Here is a 14946-nt window from a genome sequence, read left to right as displayed (position 1 = left end):
TATCCCATTTACCCCTATGAAGCTGAAACTAATAGGATTTCAAGCTTAGGAGAGTAGGAGGATATTTGGGGCAGAGCATCCCTAGCCCCCACCAGAGGTCTCTACTGTTAGGGACATGGAAAGAAGAGAGAGTTCTATTGAGAATCCAGGCTGCAGCAGGGACTGGCTGACCATTTTGCATCTTAAACTTTGGCAGATTTGGGTTGTGACAGTGAATGACACAGACTGATGGGAGTTCCTCTCTGTGGACACATAAGATACCATCCATAGCACTGTCACCTACTGCACCTGGTGAAAAATGGGGTTTTCAATCCTGGAGTCAATCTTCTGTCAAACAAAACTATGCCAGAAAAATGGTTAATTGAACATGGAAGCAATGAGTCTGGGATAATGAGGTCCTGTGGGCTCTGTTTCCAATGGCAAGAACTGATTATTTCACACAGCATATGTAATTAAAATGGAAGGGATAATGAGCAATGAAGTTATGAAATGAATATGTTAACCAATTAGGTTTTTACTTCTTAAAAATTTTTTTTAAAGAGCCTATCTATTGTATATCCAAGCTAACATAATCAGCTTAACAAACCTTAATGAGTTCGGAGAGAGCAATAGACCTCTAAATCCTGTCTATCTCCCTGTAGGGCATTATCAAAAACCATCTCAGGCCTTGGTGAGAAAAATTACACACACACACCACATCAGGCAGAGGATCACTTTTCCTTAATCTCATACATATCAAATGCTGTTGTTCTGCTCCTACTTGTGTTCACAGAATAAAGTGGGTCACAGGAATTCATTGAGATCATAAGGGCCAGATAAATGCAAGAGGACAGCAACCCAGTAGCTGCCAGACTTAATGGAGTGGAACAAAATTGAAATTTAACGTATGAGTCAGTAAATCAACCATTTAGATAGTTCTGGACCAGTAAGTATGGCAGGACATTCGCTTAATTTAGTACGGACTAAGAAGACTAGACCAGGACAGGAGATATTAGAAAAGCACAAAGGATGAAAGAGTTGGTGTGCATGCCATGTGTTTTGTGTGTGAGTGTGGTATGTACATGTGTGCACAGTATATTGTGTGAGTATCTACAGTGTGTGTGCATGAAAGTATACGTATGCACACATATAGTTGCACAGCTGTGACTGACAGAATGATTTAGTCACCCCATGTTATTTGAGTTAAGTGATGAGCATTGCAGACTAATAGTTTAAAAGGCTCAATTTCTCTTTCTCATATCAGTGGACTGTAAAATTCTAAGGTGATATATCTCACTGTGAGTTTTACCACTGTAATATGGGAGAATGAGCAACATAGGACTTGCAATATGAAGTACGATACTACAGTCTTGTAAAAAGAATATACCAGGCATTTGTTTGGGATTATAAATATAAATTTCTAGTTAAAAAAAAAAGAAAAAGATACATTCAAAATCCAGATGGTGCTTAAACTCAATCACATTAAGTAATGAGACCTGAAGGCCGAGCCCATTGATACATGGCACTTCTTGGAATAACCATTGTCTGACTCCCATTAAACTCTTGTTGGTGAAGTCATTCACATTCTGCAAAACCATCCACATGGTCAATGTTGAGCTCTAGAGAAATAAAGCTCCTAAAAAGGGATTTGTAAACACATCGCAACAGCACAACTGGTGAGGGGAACCTAGCGATGAGTTGATTTTCATCAGGCATACTACAGTATTAAATGTTAATATTCCCTGTTCTGTTAACTTCACAAAGGCTATGACATCATGCACAGAACTGAGCTATAGAAGCTTCTAAGTCTGGCTGCCTTGAGAAATTCAGAACATCCACAGGCTATCCTGATTGTATGGTTGGTCAAGTTAGAGTGGGAGTCCTTCACTGGAAGAAAGTACTGTATATGATTGTTCTACTTTAGCTTTTCAGCTTAAGGAAACTAGGTTCAGTGTCTTTCTGGGCATCTGAAAAACTTCCAACAGAAATAAGCTACATTATTAATGAAAGCATTGGTTATAAACCTTATTTCCAAAAATAACCGTATACAAATGACTGGGCTCTAGGAACCCACTTTCAACAAGATATGGAGTTTATCATGCCATGGTTTGAGCCAGTACTGGTCACTGACAATAAATCTGAAGAATATCACATTGGGTGAACTCTACATAGAGCAAAAAATGTTCATGGGGAATACTGCACAGCAGGTGTTCTAGAGAGCACAAGCATCTGTGAGATCCTGACAGGCGTTCTGAGGCAAAAGTTTAATAAGAGATGCTATGCACTGTAACTCTCCTGTCCTCCTGCTAGGATCAGAAACTTGGAATTCCACCAGTCTAGAAAGAGATAGCTATAGGACAAAGGATAAAAAACTGCAGTGTCTGGTGCTAGAAGATCAACTCCACCTCCCCCCATGCCCCCATACCCCACCAATACAAGAACCCTGCAGCAGTCCCGCAAGCCAATGGACCCATGCAGACCCCCTATTCCTCTTCTGGAGCAGTTCCTTAAAGGCTGTCTGGGAACTCCCCATACCAAGGAAACATCAAAACACAGAAAAGGGCCAGGGGTAGCGTTGTCAGGTAAAATACAAGATTGCCCAGTGACATCTGAATGTAAGATAAACACCAAACTTTATGTTTTAGTATAAGTGGGTCCCGTTCACTATTTGGGATGCCATTTACACTAAAACATCATGCATTACTTATCCCTAAATCTGGTAATCCCAGCCAGAAGCACACCTCTTCTATTAGTTTTGGGACAGTACTCAACACAAGTTTATGAGGTTCAAGATATTCAGAAAATGGATTGCTGTAGGAGTCCCAAGAAATCTCTGTTCATCAAAATGAAGTAGAATAATTGAAAGCAAAGAACTTACCAGAGTCACAGAAGCATCACTAGAAATTAGGGAACTGGAAGATCATACTGAAATGCAGCTGGAGGGAGGGAAGTAGTTAGTATTTCTGCGCAAAGCTTTCTGGTTGAGTAAGAGGTAGAGTAACAGGTGACAAAAAGCTTTTCAAATGATGACTCAGGGTCTAATCAAAAGACAAACTTCACGTGTACAGTGGAGAAAGGCTCATTGTTTCCCAGGTGGTCTTTGTAGCCATACCTGCTCCACCCCTCAACATATATACTGATTGTAGTAAATATCAATGACACAACCATAAACATGAAAACCAGCTGAACTTAACTGTAGTAAGAGCAGAGCGGTAAATTCTGGCTTGGGTTGTCAGAGCAATTGATAGATGTTTTACAAAGATCATGTCTTATGCTACAAATAAAGTCAGGGTTCATCTATCATGTTTCCAAAATACATTTCCTGCTAAACATAGTGACAGAAACTATTTTCGTCTTTGTTGGTATAAATCCCAGAAAATCATATTTGAAAAACGAAGTGCTGATGAATTCTCCAACTCCATGGTCAAGGCAAATGCTGTAGCTCAGTGCAATTATTGTCTCTCATCGCAGGAGGAAATCTGATTAAGTGATGGCCAGAGGGAAATGACAGAGTTAACTTTGTCAGATAGGAGGTTTAAAGATTCTCAGCTCTGTGCCTGACCCAAATCAAGCAGACCAGAAAAAGAATCTCCTTGATTCAATTCCGTTTCTCTTTCTTTAGTGTCTCTATGTTACCTCCAGAGGGGGCTCTGAGGAGGCCTCTGAGCACAAGACCTACTTAGGAGCTTACAATTTAGGAAAAGCAATACCAAAATTCTAAGTATCTGACTTTGGAATGACCCGTATCTACAAAACCACAAAACCACCACTAATGCGAGTGTCCCCATCAACTAGGAGAGCGGCTGCTACTGCTGGAATCAACCAGGACTCCATCCAGAGAAGAACATGTGGGAGACATACAAACTGCTCCCCGCAATGTGAGGAAAAGTCTACCAGAGAATTTCCAGTACCTTTCGAAGCTTTCCCATGATGTACCTTTGTCCTAAGCTCACAGGGTCCTGCGTATTTCACTGGAAGTGGAATGTTCCAGAAGCCAGCTGATCTTTCCCCTTACTCCCATTCCAAAACATCATCCATGAAGAGTTCATGTCAAAGGAAATCATCAGAAGCATATCATTTAAAAACCAATAAGAGACTGAATCTGCCACACTTCCCAGGCCTGTAGCCTCAAGGATAATCAGTCCTACGATGACTTCTATCCCTATCATCTTTGGCCACCCACAAAATGCAAGCCCCTGCAGGCAACTGTCATCTCACTTATTCTTTACTTCCTTGCCCTACCTCAATGTCATTCCACCCATTCCTCCTTCCACTGCTGGCCTCCCTGAGAACCTGTCCTACTCTGCTCTCTGGACCCCACATTCATTGTTAATTAAGCTCTCCCACATGCTCACCATTTTTATGGAATACCCCTTTCAGCTCTTTCTCTTTAGTGAAATCTGACATTTCCTTCAAGGATACTGAATTATCTGGAGCCCTCTCAAGTGGAGGATGTTCATTCTCCTGTAGTGTAAATACTGGAAGGGCCAGAGACAGCGTGGCCTTTTTCTGAGTCAACAGTACCATTTCAAAATCACTATTTTTAACATCAAAGCCCAAATCTTTCCTCCTCTGAGATTCGTGCCATTTGGTGCTGCTACCCACTCTCTCTGATGCTGCAACTTAAGGTATATATTGGTCCAAAGAGTGAACAAACCCAGCTACCCAGAGCAGAACTTGGGCTCCTGGCTCACAGTTTCCCTTTCCACCCCATTTCCTGCCAATATCCTAAATGACTTCAACACCCACAATGAAACTCCATTTAACAACGCTAGCCTCAAAATTCTTTCACTTCCAATGATCTCTGTGACTATTTCTGCCTCACTTCCTCTCCTCCCACTCTTCAATCTGGTACAGTGAGCTTTCTGCTCCCTCACTCTTTGAAATTGCTTTGGCAAAAGACCCTGATCACTTCCCATCCAAATCTAATCGACTGTGCAGTTCTCATCTAACTTGACCACTCTGCAACATCCAACACTGTTAACCACATCCAGCTCCTTGGAATACAACCTCTGGTGGGGCTTCAGAGATTTCACTCTCTCTTGACCTTCTCTTGCCTTTCACAGTTCTGCTTTGTTGGTTCTTCTGCTTCAGCCCACCCCATTAATACTGGGAATCCTAAGGGTTCTGCCTTTGGTCCTTTGGTCCTCTTTTTCCTTTCTACCCATCTCCCTGGACCACTCAATCCACTCTCTTGGCTACAGGTCAGCAATCCATGCCTCTAACCCCTTGCCTTGAGCCCTGAAGCTGCACATTTACTAGCTCAGACACTCCCATTTCATACTCCTTCTCAACATATCCATAATTAAATGAATAAACCCTCCTTCCAGACATGCTTCCCTTCATGGCTCATGGTCTTGGTAACGTGGGAGTCATCCCAGATTGTTCATCTCACCTCTATTCCAACCAGTCACAGTCAGTTCTCCTCCCTATGTACCCCTAACACTTTTCTCGTCTTTTCAATCCCTACTGTGGCTGGTTTGATCCAGGCTCTTATCATTTCTCTCCTTGGCTAGTACTACAACATTATCCAGTCTACCTTCCCCCTTGTTCCTAGTTACTCAGCACATTGCCATCAATGATCTTTCTTTAACAGAAATATGACCATGTTACTCTCCTATTAAAAAGCTATAATGGGGGCACCAGGGTGACTCAGTTGGTTAAGCTTCTGCCTTCGGCTCAGGTGGTGATCCCAGATCCTGGGATCAAGCTCCACGTCAGGATCCCCACTTGGTGGGGAACCTGCTTCTCCCTTTCCTTCTGCTCCTCCCTCCACTCATGCTCTCTCTCTCTCAAATAAATAAAAAAAAAAAAAATCTTTTTTTTTTTTTTTTTTTTTTTTTAAGCTATAATGGCTCCTAACTGCCAGGACAATTAAGCTCTAACTTTAGAAGCATGGCTTTTAAGCTTCTCATGAGCTCACCTTTCTTCACCTTTAGTTCTCAGTAAACACAATCCTATCCACACAAACCTTACAGTCTGGACAAACCAAAGACTTGAACCATCACAAACATAGCATGTTCCACACCTCCATACTGTTGCTTGAGAAGTTTCCAAGGTGCTCTGTCTTTTGCTTCCCTCCTCTATTCATTTTTCCAGACAATGTGATTACCTTTTGAAGATTTTGTTCAAGTACCCCTTTTCCATACAAGTTTTCCTAAACCTACCATACAAGAGTGGACCATTCCTCTTCCATGTCCCATGGTACTCTCTGTTGCATATTCACTACAGGTCCTCTTCTAGATTGTAAACACTTTAACAGGTACTGGGGCTTATTCACCTAGCAGAATAACTGGTACATAGCTTCAATTCAATGTTTGTTAAATGAATTAATAAGAGCCACTGCTCCTGCAGCTAAGAATAGTCCTTCATGTTTCCCAGAGCCTCTGTAGTAGAATACCTTATATTCTCCACATCATCTAGAATAGCACAGTACTTCGGGTGTTTTATAAAGCAAATATACAATTGGTAAAAAAGTAATGTTTTATTGCCAAAGTCTGGGCAAGACTTTGCATGGATATGCATGTGTGCACACGTGTGTGTGTGTGTGTGAGAGACAAAGAGAGAGAAAGCATGCTTCTGTTCCTCTGCTGCCAGAGTGAAAGGGCATGTGTTCTTGACATCCCAAGTAGGAAGGCAGAATATATTTTATCATGAAAACAATGCTAAAAACAGTGACTGGATAACACAATTCTTATATTTATTCAGATTTATGAGTCATATTACTATAGAGTGACATTATGAGTTATAAGTAACATAATTCAGCTAAGTTAAGCACTGCATTGGTATTTTGGATATTATGGAAAACTTACTACCTGTGGTGGATACTGTGATGTGCCTTCCAGATACCCCTTCAAGAATGAAGGACTTCAAGAATAAAACATCTAGAAATAAATTTAGCCAAGGAGGTGAAAAACCTATATATAGAAAACTACAAGACATTAATGAAAGAAGTTGAAGAACACACAAATAAATGGAAGGATATTCTGTATTCAAAGACTAGAAGAATCAACATTGTTAAAATGTTCACGCTACTCAAAGCAATCTACGGATTCAATGCAATCCATATCAAAATTCCAGTGGAATTGTTCAAAGAAATAAACAGACTTCATCAAGATAAAAAGCTTCTGCACAGCAAAGGAAACAGTCAACAAAACTAAAAGGCAACCTATGGAATGGGAGCGGGTATTTGCAAATGACAAATCAGATAAAGGGCTCATCGTATCCAAGATCTAAAAAGAACTTGTCAAACTCAACACCCAGAAAACAAATAATCCAGTCAAGAAATGGGCAGAAGATATGAACAAACATTTCTCCAAAGAAGACATACAAATGGCCAACAGACACATGAAAAAATGCTCCACATCACTCGGCATCAGGGAAATACAAATCAAAACCACAATGAGATACCACCTTACACCAGTCAGAATGGCTAAAATTAACAAGTCAGGAAACAACAAATGTTAGCAAGGATGTGGAGAAAGGGGAACTCTCTTATACTGTTGGGTGGGAATGCAAGCTGGTATAGCCTGTCTGGAAAACAGTATGGAGGTTCCTCAAGACATTAAAAATAGAGCTACCCTATGACCCAGAAATCGCACTACTAGGTGTTTACCCCAAAGATACAAATGTATTGATCCAAAGGGGCACCTGCACCCCAATGTTTATAGCAGCAATGTCTACAATAGCCAAACTGTGGAAAGAGGTGAGATGTCCATCGACAGATGAATGGATAAGTTAGATGTGGTATATATATACAATGGAATTTTGCTCAGCCATCAGAAAGGATGAATACTTACCATTTACATTGACATGGATGGAACTAGAGGGTATTATGCTGAGAGAGATAAGTCATTCAGAGAAAGACAATTATCATACGGTTTCACTCGTATGTGGAATATAAGAAACAGTGCAGAGGATCATAGGGGAAGGGAGGGAAAACTGAATGGGAAGTCATCAGAGAGGGAGAAAAACCATGAGAGACTCTTAACTATAGAAAACAAACTGAGGGCTGCTGGAGGGGTTGTGGGTGGGGGGTGGGGTAATTGGGTGATGGGCATTAAGGAAGGCATGTGATGTGATGACCACTGGGTGTTATATGTAACTAATGAATTACTGAACTCTATATATGAAACTAATGATGTACTATATGTTGCCTAATTGAGTTTAAAAAAAATAAGCAGTCATAAAATTTATGGAATTGCACACACACACACACACACAGAGACAATAGCCAAAGCAATATTAAGAAAGGAAAACAAAGCTGGAGGCATTGTGCTCCCCAATTTCACACTGTATTACAAAGCTATAACAATTAAAACAATGTGGTATCAGCATAAAAACAGACATATAGATCAATGGAACAGAATAAAGGTCCCAGAAACAAACCCATACATACATGGCCAATTAATTAATGACAAAGGAGACAAGAATATGCAATGAGTAAAGGGCAGTCTTTTTAACAAATGGTGCTGGGAAAACTGGATAGCTACATGCAATAGAATGAAACTGGACCACTATCTTACAATGTACACAAAAATTAACTCAAAATGGATTAAAGATTTGAACATGAAACCTAAAACCATTGAACTCCTAGAAGGCAGTAAGAATTTATGAATCTGACATCAAAAGCAAAAATAAACAAGTAGAACTACATCATACTAAAAAGCTTCTGCACAGCAAAGGAAACAATCAACAAAATGAAAAGGCAACCTACTGAATGGGAGAAGATATTTACAAATCATAAATGTGACAACGGGCTAATATCCAAAATATAAAGAACCCATACAACTCAAAAGCAAAACTAAACAAAACAACAAAAAAACCCAACAATCCAATTAATAATGGGCAGAAGATCTGAACAGACGTTTCTGCAAGAATACACACAGAGGGTCAACAGGCACATGAAAAGATGCTCAACATTTTTAAACATTAGGGAAATGCAAATCAAAAGCATAATGAGATATCACCTTACATTTGTGATACTGGCTATTATCAAATAGACAAGAAATAACAAATGTTGGCAAGAATGGGAAAGAGGCGGAGCAAGATGGCGGAGGAGTAGGAAACCTAGATTTCGTCTAGTCTCAGGAATTCAGCTGAATAGGGATCAAACCATTCTGAACACCTACGAACTCAACAGGAGCTCGAACAGGAGAGTAGCAACAACTCTCTGAACAGAGAAGCGACCACTTACTGGAAGGTAGGGCGTGCGGAGAAGTGAATCCGAGGCGATATTCGGGAGGATAGACGGCGGGGGAGGGGCCTCCGCCGGCCGCTTCTGGCAAGTGCTAGAGCCGCGGAGCACAAAATCGGACCTTTTAGAAGTTGGCTCGGCGGAGGGACGTCGCTCCAGTGGCTAAGCGGGGGGTGGAACCCTCGCGGGACAGTGTGGTCTCAGGACCCTTGGGGTCACAGAGAGACTGGGGGTGCCTGAGTGCGCCAGAACTCCCAGGTATCGGAGCGGGGAAGCCGGCTGCAGATACGGAGCAGAGTCGCGGGCTCTCAGCTCGGGGTTGCCATAAACTGTGATCTGCGGCCCAGTTGGGGCACGGCTCCCCCAGCAGGGACCCAACAAGCAGCAGATCCAGGGAGACTCCCCTTCCTTCCCGGGGAGGAGCGGTGCGGGAACGCACTGCAGGGATCTGCTGGGTTTGGAGACTCCGCGCGGGGTCGGGTGCCAGAGATAGCAGCGCTCGATCACGGGCCGGGTGAGCACAGAGTGCGGCCGGAGACCGGGGACACGGAAGTGACTGCTTTTCTCTGGGGGCACACTGAGGAGCGGGGCCCCGAGTTCTCGGCTCCTCCGAGTGGAGATTGGGAGGCCACCATTTCTGCCCTGGTCCTCCAAAGCTGTACCGAGAGCGTGCAGGGAACAAAAGCTCCTGAGAGCAAACCGGAGCAGCTTCCTTAGCCCGGACCAACAAGGGCGGGGCAATTCCACCTCCGGCAAAGACATTTGGAAACCACAGCAACAGGCCCCTCCCCCAGAAGATCAGCACAAACAGCCAGCAAGCCAAGACCAAGTTGATCGATCAAGGAGAATAGGAGAACTCCAGCGCTAGGGGAATACTGCACATAGATTCATGGCTTTTTTTTTTTTTTTACCATGATTCATTATTTCATCAAAGTTAATTTTTGTTGACTGTTTTTTTTTATTTTTCTTTTTCCCTTTTTCAACCAACATCTTATAAATCCCTTTTTTTAAAAAAAAAAAAACATTTTTTATTTTTCATTTTTAGAGTCATATTTTATCCCTTCATAGTAGTTACCCTTATTTTTGGCATATATATATATAAGTTGTTCTCTCTTTAAAATTTTGAGGTACAGTTTCTTCTAACAGATCAAAATATACCCTAAATCACTAGTGTATGGCTTTGTTCTAGTCTCCTGCCTGATCACATTCTCTCCCTTTTTCCTTTTTTTTTTTTTCTTAAATCTTCTTTCTTTTTTCAAACAACTTATCTTACCAAGTCCTTTTATAAAATCTTTTATAATTTTCATCTTTACAGTCATCTTCCATCCCTTCATTGTATCAACCCTTATTTTGTACATATATGTCTTTCTTCCTTTAAAATTTTAGGAGGCACTTTTTTCTAACAGACCAAAATACGCCCAAAATCTAGTGTGTGGCACTGATCTATGCACTAGCCTGATCATATTTGATCATATTCTGCCTTTTTTGTATTGTTTTGTTTTTGTTTTTATCTTTTTTTTTCTTTTTCTCTTTCTTTTTTCTTTCTTTCCCTTTCTTTTCCCCTGGTTTCAGGTCTTTTCTGATTTGTATACAGTATATTTGCTGGGGACGTTGTAAACCTGTTAGCATTTTGTTCTCTCATTCATCTATTCTCCTCTGGACAAAATGACAAGATGAAAGAAATCACCTCAGCAAAAAGAACAAGAGGTAGTACCGTCAGCCAGGGACCTACTCAATACAGACATTAGTACAATGTCGGACGTAGAGTTCAGAATCATGACTTTAAAGATACTAGCTGGGCTTGAAAAAAGCGTGGAAGTTACTAGAGAAACCCTTTCTGGAGAAATAAAAGAACTAAAATCTAACCAAATCGAAATCAAAAAGGCTATTGAGGAGGTGCAATCAAAAATGGGGGCACTAACTGCTAGGATAAATGAGGCAGAAGAGAGAATCAGCGATATAGAAGACCAAATGATGGAAAATAAAGAGGCTGAGAAAAAGAGAGAGAAACAACTACAGGATCACGAGGGCAGAATTCGAGAGATAAGTGATATGATAAGATGAAACAACATTAGAATAATTGGGATCCCAGAAGAAGAAGAAAGAGAGAGAGGGGCAGAAGGTATATTGGAGCAAATTATAGCAGAGAACTTCCCTAATGTGAGGAAGGAAACAGGCATTAAAATCCAGGAGGCACAGAGAACCCCTCTCAAAATCAATAATAATAGGTCAACACCCCGACATCTAATAGTAAAACTTACGAGTCTCAGAGACAAAGAGAAAATCCTGAAAGCAGCTCGGGAGAAGAGATATGTAACCTACAATGGTAGAAACATTAGATTGGCAACAGACCTATCCACAGAGACCTGGCAGGCCAGAAAGGACTGGCAAGATATCTTCAGAGCACTAAACGAGAAAAATATGCAGCCAAGAATACTATATCCAGCTAGGCTATCATTGAAAATAGAAGGAGAGATCAAAAGCTTCCAGAACAAACAAAAACTAAAGGAATTTGCAAACACGAAACCAGCCCTCCAAGAAATATTGAGAGGGGTCCTCTAAGCAAAGAGAGAACCTAAAAGCAGCAAAGAGCAGAAACGAACACAGACAACAGACAGTTAACAGTCACCTTACAGGTAATACAATGGCACTAAATTCATACCTTTCAATAGTTACCCTGAATGTAAATGGGCTAAATGCCCCAATCAAAAGACACAGGCTATCAGATTGGATTAAAAAACAAGACCCATCAATATGCTGTCTGCAAGAGACTCATCTTAGACCCAAAGACACCCCCAGATTGAAAGTGAGGGGGTGGAAAACCATTTACCATGCTAATGGACACCAAAAGAAAGCCGGGGTGGCAATCCTTATATCAGACAAACTAGATTTTAAAAGAAAGACTGTAATAAGAGATGAGGAAGGACACTATATCCTACTTAAAGGGTCTATCCAACAAGAAGATCTAACAATTGTAAATATCTATGCCCCGAACATGGGAGCAGCCAATTATATAAGGCAATTAATAACAAAAGCAAAGAAACACATTGACAACAATACAATAATAGTGGGGGACTTTAACACCCCTCTGACTGAAATGGACAGATCATCTAAGCAAAAGATCAACAAGGATATAAAGACTTTAAATAACACACTGGACCAAATGGAGTTCACAGACATATTCAGAACATTCCATCCCAAAGCAAAGGAATACACATTCTTCTCTAGTGCCCATGGAACATTCTCCAGAATTGATCACATCCTAGGTCACAAATCAGGTCTCAATCGGTACCAAAAGATTGGGATCATTCCCTGCATATTTTCAGACCACAATGCCTTGAAACTAGAACTCAACCACAAGAGGAAAGTCGGAAAGAACACAAATACATGGAGGCTAAAGACCATCCTACTAAAGAATGAATGGGTCAACCAAGAAATTAAAGAAGAATTAAAAAAATTCATGGAAACCAATGAAAATGAAAACACAACTGTTCAAAATCTTTGGGATACAGCAAAGGCAGTCCTGAGAGGAAAGTATATAGCAATACAAGCCTTTCTCAAGAAACAAGAAAGGTCTCAAATACACAACCTAACCCTACACCTAAAGGAGCTGGAGAAAGAACAGCAAATAAAGCCTAAACCCAGCAGGAGAAGAGAAATCATAAAGATCAGAGCAGAAATCAATGAACTAGAAACCAAAAGAACAGTAGAACAGATCAACGAAACTAGGAGCTGGTTCTTTGAAAGAATTAACAAGATTGATAAACCCCTGGCCAGACTTCTCAAAAAGAAAAGAGAAATGACCCAAATCAACAAAATCATGAAGGAAAGAGGAGAGATCACAACCAACACCAAAGAAATACAAACAATTATAAGAACATATTATGAGCAACTCTATGCCAGCAAATTAGATAACCTGGAAGAAATGGGTGCATTCCTAGAGATGTATCAACTACCAAAATTGAACCAGGAAGAAATAGAAAACCTGAACAGACCTATAACCACTAAGGAAATTGAAACAGTCATCAAAAATCTCCCAAGAAACAAAAGCCCAGGGCCAGATGGCTTCCCAGGGGAATTCTATCAGACATTTCAAGAAGAATTAATACCTATTCTCCTGAAACTGTTCCAAAAAATAGAAATGGAAGGGAAACTTCCAAACTCATTTTATGAGGCCAGCATTACCTTGATCCCAAAACCAGACAAAGACCCCATCAAAAAAGAGAATTACAGACCAATATCCTTGATGAACATGGATGCAAAAATTCTCACCAAAATACTAGCCAATAGGATCCAACAGTACATTAAAAGGATTATTCACCACGACCAAGTGGGATTTAACCCTGGGCTGCAAGGCTGGTTCAACATCCGCAAATCAATCAACGTGATACAATACATTAACAAAAGAAAGAACAAGAATCATATGATCCTCTCAATAGATGCAGAAAAAGCATTTGACAAAGTACAGCATCCTTTCTTGATCAAAACTCTTCAGAGTATAGGGATAGAGGGTACATACCTCAATATCATAAAAGCCATCTATGAAAAACCTACAGCGAATATCATCCTCAATGGGGAAAGGCTGAGAGCTTTTCCCCTAAGGTCAGGAATGCGGCAGGGATGTCCACTCTCACCACTGCTATTCAACATAGTATTAGAAGTCCTAGCCACAGCAATTAGACAACAAAAAGAAATCAAAGGCATCCAAATCGGCAAAGAGGAAGTCAAACTCTCACTCTTTGCAGATGATATGATACTGTATGTGGAAAACCCAAAAGACTCCACCCCAAAACTGCTAGAACTCATACAGGAATTCAGTAAAGTAGCAGGATATAAAATCAATGCACAGAAATCAGTGGCATTCCTATACACCAACAACAAGACAGAAGAGAGACAAATCAAGGAGTCGATCCCATTTACAATTGCACCCAAAACCATTAGATACCTAGGAATAAATCTAACCAAAGAGGCAAAGGATCTGTACTCAGAAAACTATAAAATACTCATGAAAGAAATTGAAGAAGACACAAAGAAATGGAAAAACGTTCCATGCTCATGGATTGGGAGAATCAACATTGTGAAGATGTCAATGCTACCTAGAGCAATCTACACATTCAATGCAATCCCCATCAAAATACCATACACTTTTTTCAAAGAAATGGAACAAATAATCCTCAAATTTGTATGGAACCAGAAGAGACCCAGAATAGCCAGAGGAATACTGAAAAAGAAAAGCAAAGCTGGCGGCATCACAATTCCGGACTTCCAGCTCTATTACAAAGCTGTCATCATCAAGACAGTATGGTACTGGCACAAAAACAGACACATCGATCAATGGAACAGAATCGAGAGCCCAGAAATGGACCCTCAACTCTATGGTCAACTTATCTTTGACAAAGCAGGAAAGAATGTCCAATGGAAAAGAGACAGTCTCTTCAACAAATGGTGTTGGGAAAATTGGACAGCCACATGCAGAAGAATGAAACTGGACCATTTCCTTACACCACACACAAAAATAGACTCCAAATGGTTGAAAGACCTAAACGTGAGACAGGAGTCCATCAAAATCCTAAAGGAGAACACAGGTAGCAACCTTTTCGACCTTAGCCGCAGCAACTTCTTCCTAGAAACATCGCCAAAGGCACGGGAAGCCAGGGCAAAAATGAACTATTGGGATTTCATCAAGATAAAAAGCTTTTGCACAGCAAAAGAAACAGTCCACAAAACCAAAAGACAACCGACAGAATGGGAGAAAATATTTGCAAATGACA

At 40.7% G+C, this 14946-nt stretch overlaps 1 protein-coding gene across 4 annotated transcripts in view; it reads right to left on the bottom strand.

The window, feature by feature from the left end:
* KIF6 (kinesin family member 6) overlaps positions 1–14946 on the bottom strand; it is a 465199-nt gene that overhangs the window by 194939 nt on the left and 255314 nt on the right. The window lies entirely within an intron of this gene.

The sequence above is a fragment of the Zalophus californianus genome, chromosome 7 (assembly GCF_009762305.2).
Source record: "Zalophus californianus isolate mZalCal1 chromosome 7, mZalCal1.pri.v2, whole genome shotgun sequence".
NCBI lineage: Eukaryota > Metazoa > Chordata > Mammalia > Carnivora > Otariidae > Zalophus > Zalophus californianus.
The sequence above is the reverse complement of the archived record's forward strand: the minus strand, read 5'-3'. Positions and strand labels throughout refer to the sequence as shown.